Source organism: Ursus americanus, chromosome X, assembly GCF_024610735.1.
Source record: "Ursus americanus isolate L20-20 chromosome X, mUrsAme1.1.p, whole genome shotgun sequence".
Lineage (NCBI taxonomy): Eukaryota > Metazoa > Chordata > Mammalia > Carnivora > Ursidae > Ursus > Ursus americanus.
The window spans coordinates 89572854-89586466 of record NC_142164.1 but is presented as its reverse complement, the minus strand read 5'-3'; positions in this window follow the sequence as shown (position 1 = coordinate 89586466).

Here is a 13613-nt window from a genome sequence, read left to right as displayed (position 1 = left end):
GGAACTGGCTCAAGATCATCGGGTCTAACAAATGGCTGAGCTGAGATTCAAAACACACCTCCCAAGTCTGGAGCGGGTGCCTTTAGCCTCTCGGCCAGGGCTGGGACTCGGAAGAAGCAAGGGAGGCACCTGGGGCCCACTCACTGTCAAGGGCAGACGCTGTACTTCCAGGACCTTGGCAGTGAGTGCCTCCTTAAAGGTGTCTCTGGGGGCTTGCTTGCCTCACCCAAGTCCCAGAGCCCTGCTCTTGGCCCTTGCGCAGGGGAAACCCACATGCTCAAGGCCTCTGAGCCAGGACCTCTGCCCTGGACGTGCTCAGTGATCCCCACCAGCCTCTGCTTCCAGGTCTCATTTTTCTGGAAATTTCCATGGCTGATGAACTGCTGCCGCTGCTGCTTCTCCTTCTCCTTCCTCTTCCTCTTCTTTACGTTTTTTTTTTTTCCAAACAGAGCTTAAGACAAGGGATTAGATTTATTAATTTAGCATTTCCTCATTCCCGGTCACATTCCGGGGCTGCCTCCTAGGGCACATTCCTTCTCCCCTTAGGTTGGCATTTCAGAGCTCACGCCCTCTCCAGCTGGCCCGTCACAGCTCCTGGGCGGAGCTTCCCGCCCTGGATGACAAATCACACCCATTCCGTGCACACTGCACGGGCCTAACTGTGACGGCAGCCCTGTAGCTATTCCTTGGTAGACTGGAGGGGACTTCACAGTGACCTCCGTATAGGGACAGCCCGTGGTCGTTCCTTTTCCGCCTCTGCAGAATTGTCAGACCTCCCCGGCCCCCGCAGCACATCGCACTGTCGTGGTCCCCGGTCCACCTCTCTCCCCGCTGGGCCGGATCCCTGCAGACCCTGTGATGGATGGCAGCCCCCACCCACCACCCACCCAAGGGTGCTCTACATCTATTTCTTGAGTCAAGATTAACCGACTCTTTCTAGAGTTTGGCTCAGGGCAAACTGCTGTCCCAGCTGAAGTGAAAATCCTCCCAGGCTTCCATCTGCTTTTAAATGATAGAAGGGCATTCCTACTCTTTGGGGAGAAACCGCAAGGATTTAATGGAATGCTCCAGCAATTGAAGCTACGGATGATCTGTTGACATGGTCTAAAGGGTTGGAGGTTGTTTAATGTCTTCCAGTACCATCAATTCTGCACTTTGTAGCGACTCAGCAAATTGGTATGAATTTAGGCTACTGACAAGGACCTTGGAAATAATGTGGCTTCTGCAGGCTTAGGAAAGGCGAGAACTTGAAAGTAGACCTAACCAAGTCTGAGATCATAACCTCTGCAATTCAGTGCCTCGGAGGACTTGGCCCCCCAGGATAGACTACAGCAGTACGTGTGGGTTTCCTGCCTCTGGTGCCCCTGCCTGAGGGCTCCAAACCGGCCTCAGTGCCGACCTGAAGACTCTGCAGCCCTCACCTGCCCCAGCCCCTGTATTTCCATCGCAGTAAGAAATCCCCAAAGTGCGCTATCTCTGGGCAGCCTTCCAACCCTCAAGGCAACTGTGGCTGGTCTCCCTCATCTCGGTGCGGTGGAGCAAGCAGGTTTGGGCATTAGAGGCTTTGACTGTGACACTGGCTTGGCCTTTTACTGATTATGACTCAGCTTTTCCCAAAGAAGTTCCACTGACTGCTAGGGTTCTAGGACATAGTAAGCAGGAGTAGCGTATCAGGTAGCTATTGCCACTGATAGCGATGCTGTGTAACAAACAACCCCAAAACTCAGTGGCATACAATGATTAGAATTGATTTTTCACTCATGCACCTGCCAGTTGGCTGGGGTAGCTCTGCTCCACGTGTCTTATTCTGGGGTCCAGTATGGAGGGCCGGCAGCCCCTTGGGGCGCGTTCTTCTCGTGGAGAATGGAAAAGCACAAAAGGCAAATGGAAACATGCGATGTCTCTTAAAGTCGAGACTTGAAACTGCGCACTGTCACCTCCATCCTCATTCCGTTGGCCAAAACAAACCACGTGGCCAAGCCTCTCATCAATGGGGACAAGGAAGTTTACTCTTTCCATGACAGTTTAGAGAGAAGGGGTGGATTTTGTCGTACAATAATTTAATTTACTGCAAGTTGCATGGAGAAGATGTTCTATGGTCAAATAAGTTGGGGAAATGTGTTTGTTTTTTTTAAGTGAAAAAGAGGGGCGCCTGAGTGGCTCAATCGGTTGAGCATCTGTCTGACTCTTGGTTTTGGCTCAGGTCATGATCTCAGGGTTGGGGATCGAGCCCCGCATCTGGCTCTGTGCTCAGCAGGGAGTCTGCTTGAGATTCTCTTCCTCTCTCTCTCTCTCTCTCAAATAAATAAATAAATCTTTTAAAAAAGTGAACAAGAGTTGAGGTTTTAGACGTTGGGGAGGGGGTGTCAATTTCCTTAAGAAAGTCAAACAGTTGTCAGAGCCTTTAATGTATATGTTATATGTCTGTTCTGAACCTTCAGTTGGGAGGTGTAGAAAACGACACTTTCTGACAGAAGTCTTTTAGGAAAGGTTGCTGGGGATGATGGGCAAGCCACCTAACCACTCTGAGTCCTAGGTGTCCAGGCTGTTTCAACAGGAATGATGATATCTGCCCCAGAGGATGATCCAGTGAACCCGTGAGATGAAGCGTGTGGCACATTGTAGCACAAGGTTGGGTGCACATAGATGCCCATTCATTCCTCAGTTCCGTCCATCGAGAACCCCAGTTCATCAAAAAGAGGGCTCTCTAGCATGGGACAGGCCAGACCTGGGCCACGGGGGATCTACGTACTGGACTGGGCAGTCAATGGGTGGTGGAACCAGCTATAAGAAGGGATAAGATGGTCCCCTGGACTCTGACAGTGGTGACACCCATGGGGGCTTCACAGATGGGGGTCGGCTATTAAGGAGTTACAAGGTTGTGGTGAGCGGTGAGGTTCTGTGCCAGCAAGTTCTGAGAAACTCTGGGCCAAGCTGGTATGGCTACAGATGGATAATGATGTTTCAGGGAAGGCTCCAGTGGGATGCTGGCCTGGAGTGACCCCTGATCCTGACCCCGAGGAAAGGCTAGGGCTGCAGGTCAGAGATCGAGAGCCGCAGTCAGGTTGTGGAGGGCTATGGGGGCAGGAAGCCATGGTTGTCCTTATACCCCCGGCCCCGGAGCACCAGCTGATTTTAGTCAGAACCCTATCTCTTCCCTGAACCTTCCAGAAGAGTACCTCCTTTTGCATCTGTCAAGCCAGTAGGAGGCCTGGTCCTCTTTGCCTTCATGTTTCCAAAGCAGGACCATCCCTTGCTGTGGCCTCCATGAACAATGAAACACCAGAGTCCTTAGCCTAAGGACATGGAGGCAGGAACAAAGTTCACAGATTTCCATTCCACTCAGGTATGAGTAGAAAATTCTCCACGGAATGGCAGGCTTCCCCTTTGTTACACATGTGGTTTTCATTTCTCTGGGAAAAAAAAAAAAAGACTCCAGGTGCCATTCCAAACCTCACCCCCACCACTCCTCGGCAAGCTGCCAACTGCCCAGGTCTGTAGACGTGCCTGTGCCAGAGCCGACAACTTCTAGCATCTTCCACAGTCACCACAGTGCATTTCTTCCACTAAAAAACACTCGGGTGTTTGTCCTCTGCACCTCTCAGGCATGTATCTCCTTCCTTTGCTTATGGCTCTGATGAACAATGATTGAACTATTGGTTGGGGGTTTCTCCCCCCTTGCCATTCAAAGATCCTCACCCTAAAGTCCCAGGAAAGGTGTCTCAGAGGCCCGCGGGGTTGCGACCTAGGCCCCAGTGTCCCCGAGTCACAAAGATGGCATGACATCAACTGGTCAAGGATTTTGCTGTTGTTCTTGTGTTTTGCTTTTAGACCTTTTTTTTTTTTTTAAAGGAAACAGATACCACATTGTTTCGCTTTGGGGAAATATCTGGGGAGGGAAACGAAATCCTGGGATTACGCAGGTGAGCCCTGAAGCTGGAGACATCTCACTTGAAGGCAATGCTGTTTGAATGAAAAAGCAAGGTGTCTGGACAGGTGGGATCACCCAGCGATGGGGCAGCAATAACCCATTAGCTTGTGGTCACGGAAGAGTGCCTATGAGCACAGTCCTAGCGGAGGGGCGGCGGGGTTTGGATTCCAGTCCAACTACCCACCAGCCATGTGACTTAGAGCGTCACTTAACTTCTCTGTGCCTCACTTTCCTGCTGTACCAAATGTGGTTACTAATATACCCACCCAACGCAATTGTCAGGAGAATTACACGAGTCAAGTTTTGTACAGCCCTTGCTTTGGTGCCTGGTGCATAGTAACCACCGAGGGTTTGAGATAAAACTTCCGAAACAGAGCTACCCTGAGCGTATAACACGTGCCAACACCCAGGATGCGCTGGAAACACAGGAAGCATTCATCTTTCTTATCATTGTGTTGTCCTCGCGGACCTCACTCCACCTCCCTTTTCTCCATGTTCGTCCGTCTGCACTAATGACCTCTCATGCTGCCTTTTATGTATTGCACTTCCTTCCTTTAAATGGGAAAATGGTAAAAGAGAGAAAATACAATTGTAGGAAAGACAGCGGGGAGGACTTGCCTTTTAATGTCAGTGACAGCATAGAGTCAAAGGAATGAATCTCTAATTGTAAAATTTGTGGTTGCCGATGAGGTGGCCGCTGGGCAAGGCAGAGGGGGCAGAACTGAGCAGGGTGGAAGAGGAGGACTGAGGATGGACCTGAAATCCCTCCAGGAAGGCAGCTGCCTACCGAAGCTTCCAGAAATGCCAGCCCCGCCTGTGTGTTTCCCCGAAGCCACCCCCGTTCCAAATGGAAAGCTGCACGTGCCCTGGGCTACAGAAAAGGCCCCCAAACCCCCCCTTGATGGACACACCACATAAGCCACATCCCCGCAATAATGATGATGTTAATGGCATTGGTAATGGCCACAGTGCAGCTGTTACTCGGCCGCATGTATCTTCAGAGCCTCTTAGGGATTGGCAGCGTGCTAAGAATAGTCCTAGCACTGCATTCAAGAACAATCAGCTGGCCAACGTGAACCCCACGAGGTGGGATCCTGCGTGCCCAGGGGACTCTTAGGTGTGAGGGGAGGGAAGGAGAGCTGCTGAGTTCAGACCTAGGAAACCCAGGAACAAGGAGCATGGAGAGACTCTTAGAGACTGCGGCACTCAGACGAGCCCTGCTCTCAAATCCACCCGTGCCCCGGCTCCTAGGACGGGCTCCGTCGCTGATCTCACGGCGCAGAGCAGAGAGAGTCAGCCGCACGATCGCATGATCGGTGACTGGGGTAGAGAAGGGACAGAAAATGCCAACTCGGACTGCTTGAAGCTGCTGTCTCATGTAAATAGGGTCCAGGGCTAAAAGAGTGGCCTCGCAAAGTCAAGGGGCTTGAGGCTGTCGTTATCATCGTATGATTGTTCATATTACCATATAATTTACATGTGGGTGGAACACATAGATCCTGAAGGTATGGAGTTTGATGAGTTTTGACAAACGTGTACGTCGGGTAATCAACAGCCCCACCAAGATATAGGATGTTTCCATCACCTCGGAAAGTTTCTTCGTGCCCCTTTCTGGCTGACTTCCACCCCTCATAGGCAACCACTGTTCAGACACCTGTCACCACGGAGGGAGTGCTTTTGTCTGTCCTGGAATTCTCTATAAATGGAATGATACAGTATGTATTCCTTTGGGCCTGGTGTCTTTCACTCATCATACTATTTTGAGGGTCCCGCCATACTCTCATGTGTATCAATAGTTTGTTTCTTTGTTTTTCTGAGCAGTCTCCCATTATATGAATACATTACAACTTATATAATCACCCATTGTTGGAAATTGGGATTGTCTCCAGTTTGGGGCTATTATGGAAAAACCTGTCATGAACATTTCTCTGCAAGTCTTTGTGTGGACGTAGGTCTTCATTTCTCTTGGATAAATACTTAGGGGTGAGGTCTCTGAGTGCAGTGTAGGTATGTGTTTAATTGTACAAGAAACTGCCAGTTTTTCAAAGGGATTCTACCATCTCAGGCTCTTCATACCTTGTTCCTCTGCCATTCTCTGTACGTGAGAATGGCGTGATATGGCTGCTTGAACTCCAGTCATCATATCTGCATTCCAGCCCAAAAGAAGGATGACGGAGGAAACGCTGTGCTTCCGTTGCTTTGATCACACTCCCTGGAAACTCCCCACAATACTTCTGCTGACATCCCATTAACTAGAACTTTGGACGTGGTCACATCTAGCTGCAAGGGAGGCTGGGATATGTAATTTTTTTTAAAGATTTTATTTATTTATTTGACAGAGAGAGACAGCCAGCGAGAGAGGGAACACAAGCAGGGGGAGTGGGAGAGAAAGAAGCAGGCTCCTAGCGGAGGAGCCTGATGTGGGACTCAATCCCAGAACGCTGGGATCACGCCCTGAGCCGAAGGCAGATGCTTAACGACTGCGCCACCCAGGCGTCCCTGGGATATGTAATTTTTATCCTGGAGATCCATGCACCTAGCTAAAAACCAGGGGTTTTATTATTGGGGAAGAAAGGGATATTAGATGTTAGGGGGCAAGAAGCAGCTTCTGCCAACACAGGTAGCTAGAAATTGGGCAGGGACCACCGCTGTCTTTCTCACGGAGGCTTCTCCAGAACCCATCTTGGGCCTTAGCTCATGGTCTAGGCTCAGTAAATGTTTGTGAACAGGAGGAGGCGGGAAGGGAGAAGGAGAGAAGAAGGAAGAAAAGAAATAGCCAGAGGCAGCCAGCCCCACAACTTGAGAAAGTTCTCTAGGATCATTATGCTCGTCTGACAAGAGGGTTGTTCTTAAAAGCCTCTCACCATTCTTCAGTTTCTGAAGTTGTTTCAAAACACTTCTTGGATGCAATTAAATATCATTCTTGAATTGTCAAGAGAGTCCTGCAGTGGCCCGGTAGGTAGGTAAGGGACGTTTTGACTTCGTTGTCAGATGGAGATGGTTCGGGGATTGTTACTTGTCGTAGAGGAGGGCGTGTGTGCGTGCACGTGTGTGTGTGTGCACGTGCGCACGTGTTCTCGTCCATGCGCACACACAGCAAGCCTTCTTTGGACCTTTTGCCATCAGAGTGTCACAGTTGGCATAGTGATAAAGGTGTTGTCATCAAGGGCTTGTGCCTTGGATATTGAAATGAGGACCGCCACGCCTGAGGGGAGGGCACCGGGAGTAAAGGGCAGCAAGGTGGTTGCCGAGCAAAGCTGAGGACAGGCAGGCAGCGGGAACTTTTTTTGCAAGAGGGCCTCGGTATTTCCAGCCGGGTGCCCCTTCAGCCAACGAGGGGGTCACCGGGTTATGTTATTTTATGGTACAAAAGCAGATACGGTCCACTGCCTCCGCTCTACCCTGATAATTTTGTCTTCCTGGCGGGTTTGCCATCAAGGATCTGACATGCCATTAGGTTTTTATCTCTGTTGCCCAAGGAGGGGCAACGGTGAGCGAGGGTCTGCTTTTCATTAAAGTGACACTGGTCGTGCGAGCACTGCTTTGAACAAAACAACCACGGTTCACGACAAGGTTAGGGGAAGGCGGGGCGGAGGGAAGGTTAGTAGTTATTACCTCTGCTTCCTGAGCCGGAGTGGGGGCTGGCTCTCCCGGGGGGCTCAGAGCCAATTCTGTCTCAGGCCGTGATCCCCAGGCCAGCCTAAGAAGTGGCATCCTCCGTCGGGCCCAGTCTTGCAGCTGATTCTGGGACATCCACTGTGACCCGGGATGGAGCGGGCTGACACCAAGGAAGGTGTTTCACTTAGTCTGGGCCCCGTGCCGGAGCTGCCGTCCTAGAGGTGAGAGGCGCAAATTTGCTGGAAAGAGCTCTGCCAGGGAAGCTTGCCCCATCCTGCCAGGGACACGGGCCTCCCACCAGCCCTGAGCTGCTGCCAGGGCTTCTCGCCACCCCCACCCCTAGGGAAAGTGGTGTCTGGGAGGGCCTGTGAGGAAGCTGGGTAGACGGCGGGGGGAGGGGGGGTTGCTGGGCAGACTGCAGCCCAAACTGACTCTGCCCCTCCTGGAAACGCCTGGTACATTCTAGGTCTTTCGTCCGCATTGCTTTCCTCACAGCAGAAAAAAAAACAAAAACAAAAAAAACAAGCAGAGACATCCACTCAGGAGCAGGTCCGGGGGAAGAAAATCCTCCGAGTATCTCCATTGTTTCTTTTCAGATATAGGAGAGGCTGCTGGTGTCAGGAGGGCTCCGAGGGGCTTGTGGTGCTTACAGAAACAGCCCGACGGACTTTCGCCATTTCTGATAAGGGTCGCTTTGGTCAACCCAAGTACGCCAGGCCTCCTTCTTTGTGTTGTTCCCATCAGCAAAGTCACCCCGGGCCAATGATCAGTGCGGCACCTTGGCCTCCCCTGAACTTGTCATCCTGGCTGGGGGCGGGGGGTGCTCTGGGCCTTCCTCCCCAGCCCCCCCAACCCCTGTCCTCCCTCCTCCTCCACCCTCTCACCCCACCCACTGCCGGGTGTGATTTATAAGCACGGAAATCCCCGCGATCCCTGGGATATGTGGTTTACTCCACCCAAGAATTCAGAGAGCTGCGTCCTCTCCCTTGCGAAGTGAATTATAACACGAGCATAGAATATCGATTCCAGGCATGTGGAATTGTAATCCCCAAGTTCCCAGAAACGCTCCTGTCCATGGTGAATTGGCGAGGCGCCCCTCTGGCCACCGTCACGCACGGTCACCTGGGGGGCCTCTGAGTGCCCCGCGTCTCGCTCACACGACTTTGCATCCATTCTCGTGTCCTGCCGCCCTTCTGGTGTGTTTCTGCGGTGCGCGACATCCACCGGGCATTTAAAAATGCCCCTGCCGCCGGCAAAGCCGAAGCCAGGCAGCCGCCTTCGAAATGTCACCAGCCGCTAGCCGTGAGCAGGGATGACTCATGCCCACCACTGTGGCCAGGCGCTCGGGTGGCAGCCTGGCCCGCACGGGGAGGGAATCCCAGCTCCACGCCCCGCCCCCCGCTGTCCCGGGACCGCCAGCCGGGGTTTCTGGAGACTCCGCATCTGTATCTGCAATTAGCTTGGGTTTTCTCGGGTATTAGCCCCCCTATGAGATTCCAGGCCTTGCGCCCAGCCCGGCGGTCCCAGTAATTCCTCTTACTTCCGGGTGGCAGGTGACAACTGAGAGGCTCGGAGCTGGTGGGTGCCCTGCTCAAGGTCCCATGGCTGGCGCAGCAGCAACGTGTCTGCTACCAGGATCTGCCTCCTTTTTATCACAACATCTCCCCCAAAGACATTTCTGTCAGTCTCCTGCATGGTTTTGACCGCATGCCCCCCAGTAAGATCCCCAGGTGCCCACATTTTCATGATGATACAGCAGGAGCCCAGAGAGATTAAGTGACTGGCACCAGACACACAGCCATGTGATTGGAGAGAGAGCTGGCACTACAACCCGGAATGCCAAAGATGTTTATTGGGGGTCCCCGACCTGCCAGGTTTGTGCTAGCTTTGGTGGACACCCAGCTGAATAAGACGCAGCCCCTGCCCTCAGGAGACTGACGGTCACGTGGACAGACTGCAACAGACGTGACGATATGCATTTCTAAGTGTGGAAAATGATCTTGTTTGTACGTGGTGTGCGGGGAAGGTGCCCAGGGCTGGAGTGACTCCTTCACTGAGCAGGTGACATTTGAGTGGTGCAGAGAGGATGGGGAGCAATGAACTGGCAGCGAAGAGAATTCTCTGATGGCGCACGGGCCCGCCCCACAGGCCTTTCTGCTGGGGGCCCAGTTCGCTGTGAACGTCAAGCAGCTCTCGTACCCCCAGCCGCTATCTTGGCGCTGTCCAACGGAACTTTCTACAATCATGGAAATGTTCCAGAGCTGTGCTGTCTAATATGGTGGCCCCCAGCCACACGACCCTACTGAACACTTGATATGTGCTAGTCAGTCTGAGGAGCTGAAGTTTTCATTCTATTTACTGTTCATTTACGTTTCAGTGTAAAAAGCCACATGTGACTAGTGGCTCCCAGAGAGGACAGTGCAGCTCTGGCTGGTCACTGCCAGCAAAGAGGTGGGCATGCGGACTTGATTGGCAAGCAGTTGGCGGACCTACCTCTGTGAGAATGGTCGCTAGACAGTTCCCCAGAGCCCGCAGGCAAAGGGACCCAGCCTCTCCTGGTCAGTTCCAACTGGTCAGCGTTCCCCAGAGTCATATGACCTGTGGGACAAGGCCCCCGTTGTCACCATGTCACCTCCTCCTGACCCCATCCTTTCCTCTGAGAAAGCCGAAGGACAAGGTTCTAAGAGAGACCCAGTCCCCATCTCTGCTCGAGGGTGACCAGCCTCCAGTGCCACTGTCATTGGTGAAATGGGTTCGTCACCTGGAGGCCAGCAGGAGGGCTGGACGTGATGCCTGGAGGGCCATCCACTGTGTGAAGCCCTCCTACCTGCCCTCGGAGAGGCGAGGTGGGGTGTGTGGGGCCCGGCTGTGGCAGGTAACAGGGCTGCGCCCGGTGCCCCGGGACCAGGGTTCCGGGATAGCGCCGTCTCCATGTTGACGACAACCCACTGTGCACCCCACCCCGCCGGAATACACGCATCTAGCTATGACTGCTCTTCTTTCCTACGTGGTCACTGAGGCAAGGCAGGGAACAGAGAGACAAGAAGGACACAGATCCGGAACCTGACCCCCACTTAGCACCCCCACCACGGGTGCCCCACTGCAACCATCTGTTTTCACAACAGCCTCCTGCTGTGTCTCCCCACTCCCGCCCTTGCCGCTCTGTAGTCCATTCTCAGCAGAGTGGCCGGAGGGGTACTTGAAGCCCTAAGCCAAATCTGGGCACTCCTTGCTTGTAACTGTCCGATACTCCCCATCTGGGCGCTGAAGCCGACGTCCTCCAATGGCCTGCATAGCCCATATAGTCTACCCCACCCTCCCTGGCCTCTCTGACCTCATCTATCACTCTCCTTTCCCCCTGCCGCAGGTCTGCCCCAGCCACACGGGTCTGGCCTCCGTGCTGTTCCTGGAACATGCCTGGCACCACCTGCCTCAGGGCCTTTGCACTGGCCATCTCCCCTGCCTGGAACATTTTTCCTTCTGATGGCCCCATGGCCCACTCCCCAGCTTTCTGCATGGCTTTATTCAAGTGTCACCTTCTCAGTGAGGTCTTCCCTGGACGCCTATTTAGATTTGCAGTGTCACCCCTCCCCCAACTCCCCATCCATTTCCCCTGATCTCTTTTCCTTCCTAGCCTTATCACCATCTGCCATGCAAGATTTTATTTACTGAGTTTATTGCCTATCTTCCTCCTCTCAAATGTGAGCTCTATGAAGGTGGGGGAGGGGTGGGTTCTGTTGTGTACTCTCCTCAACCTTCAGTATCTAGAATGGTGCCTGGCACGACATAGACCATCAATAAATATCTGGGGAATAAAAGAATGAAGGGATAAATGAAAGAAAGCCACCCATGTCTCGTCACCTAAAAATAACCACTGCTAAGGGTTCGCTATATTTCCTTCCAGACTTTCTTCTACTGAGCCTCCTTTTGAGTGAGTTAACTAGAAGTTTTGTGGTCACCAAGAAGTGCTGAGGAGAGAGGAGGGACCTAGCTCTGTCAGGATCTGTCTCTGCCTGTGATCGCCTTGGTAGAGACCTAGGCCTCATCATGGCTGGTTCAAAATCAATCTTTTTAGTTCTCTCAGGGATAATCAACCGCTGCAGGGTAGACCCACAATAACCAGACTCATAACTGATGAATAAGACCAAAAACCACTTCATTAATCCCTACCCCTTTCCAGTGAGCCTGCCATCAAAGAACACAGAACAGTACACTGGAAATCAGGGATTTGCCTGGAGGAGGTGAGCTTTGTTGATTGCCCACAGGACTGCATTAAGATTTTAGGGACCTCCAAGCACTCAAAAGATTATGGTGCCCAGCACCGTCCTATGTGTTACTTAGAATAAAAGTAATGCTCAACTGTAAAACAATGAAAACAACATTCCAGTTTTTCCCCATATGACTTTGGTGCTTTTAAATATATATATGTTAAAAATTGAGTTGCTCCTTTCAATAATCACCTTTGAGCCTCCTATTTTGTTGGTAGCTTAGCCTTGTGCTTGGGATTCCTGTGGGATAGTCCAGCTCTGCTTGTCTCCTGGCATGCTTTTTTCTACCCATACAGCAAAAGGACCCTGATTTTTCCTTTGGAGACCCGTCCCTCATTTTCAGCCAGCTTTGTCTGTGGGGATGGACCTCCCCTCCACCTCCCGAGACAGGGTCAGTGAGATGTGAGGAGAAATTTGGTGGGGCTTCAGAGAAAGCCTCCTGGGCAGTATGATGTGAAGATACTTAAAATCCGGTGCTGGGTAACATACTGTTATCATAAGGGGAGTCATGCCCAAGTAGGGGCTGTCATGTGGGGTTGGAGCCAACATGACATAATTCAGAGAAGACTGATGAAGAGAAACCAGATTTTTGGTAGCATGACTTGTGCTACTGGATCAAACCTTACCTGAAGTCCACCTTTCTGTTCAATGTTGTTTTTTTTTTCCTTTTCCACTTAGTGAGCCAATAAATTCTATTTTGGTTTAAGTCAGTTTGGGTTGAGTTTTCTGTCACTTAAAACCAAAAGATTTCCAACAGATACCTTGAAAACAAGAATCATAGCATAGAGAATTGAACAGATTTTAGCACCTTTCTCAATGTATTAAGACTGACACATTCTTACAACCTTTACGAGTCTGTGAGGACTGCTTCCTTTCTGTTAAGAGTCATATCATCTTGGTTGTGTTATAATTAATTAGGTCACTTTATAAACACCACGAGGGCCAAAATGTGTGTCTGTTTTGTTTACTGCAGTATCCTCAGCACTTAAAATAATGGTGGGCCCCTAGGAGGCACTCCATAAATATTGGCTGGCTGAATGAATGAATGAATGAATGGGGAAACATAGAAGAGACACATAGCTAGTCATCAAGATAATAAGATGGGAAATGCGCCATATAACCTCAGCAACGTACTTCTAAACATTCGTAATTCATCCAAAAGAGGGGTGAGGACTAACATTGGCTGTGATCCTTCCCGAGGCTGGGCACACTTTGGGTGTGTTCATAGCCGCAGCAGCTTGTTATGACACATGTACCATCCCCCCACACACATACACACTGTCAAAAGGTGGGTATTATAACCCTCATTTTACCAGTGGGGAAACTGAGGCACAAGGCTTGAAGTTACATTCCCAAGATCACAGAGCTACTGTGTGTCAGGAAATGGCTCAGTTGAGAGGGGTTCCCACATGGAAGACACTTACAAGAGCTCCGGGGATGTAGTAAGCTCTCGGAAAATTCTGCAGGTAACCGAACTCACGTGTGCTAGGTAGGTTTTTATTAGATTCTGCTTCCCTCAAACGTAAAGGAGATGGCCTTCCCTGCACAGATTACACTCGTGTGCGTGGGTGGGAAGAGAGCGCACAGCAGTGTTGTGGCTGCGGTGTCATAGTTCACACGAGCCATGTGTTGGTATGGGAGGGTGTCAGCACGAGCACCCAGTACAGAAAAGCGTGCGTGTGTGTATGTGTGTGTGTCTTTCACCTAGTCTCAGAGCTGCGGGGCTATTATTTCTGCAGCCTGCCCTGATACAAGGTGGACACATCACAATGAACGGAAGTGATAGAATCTTCTGG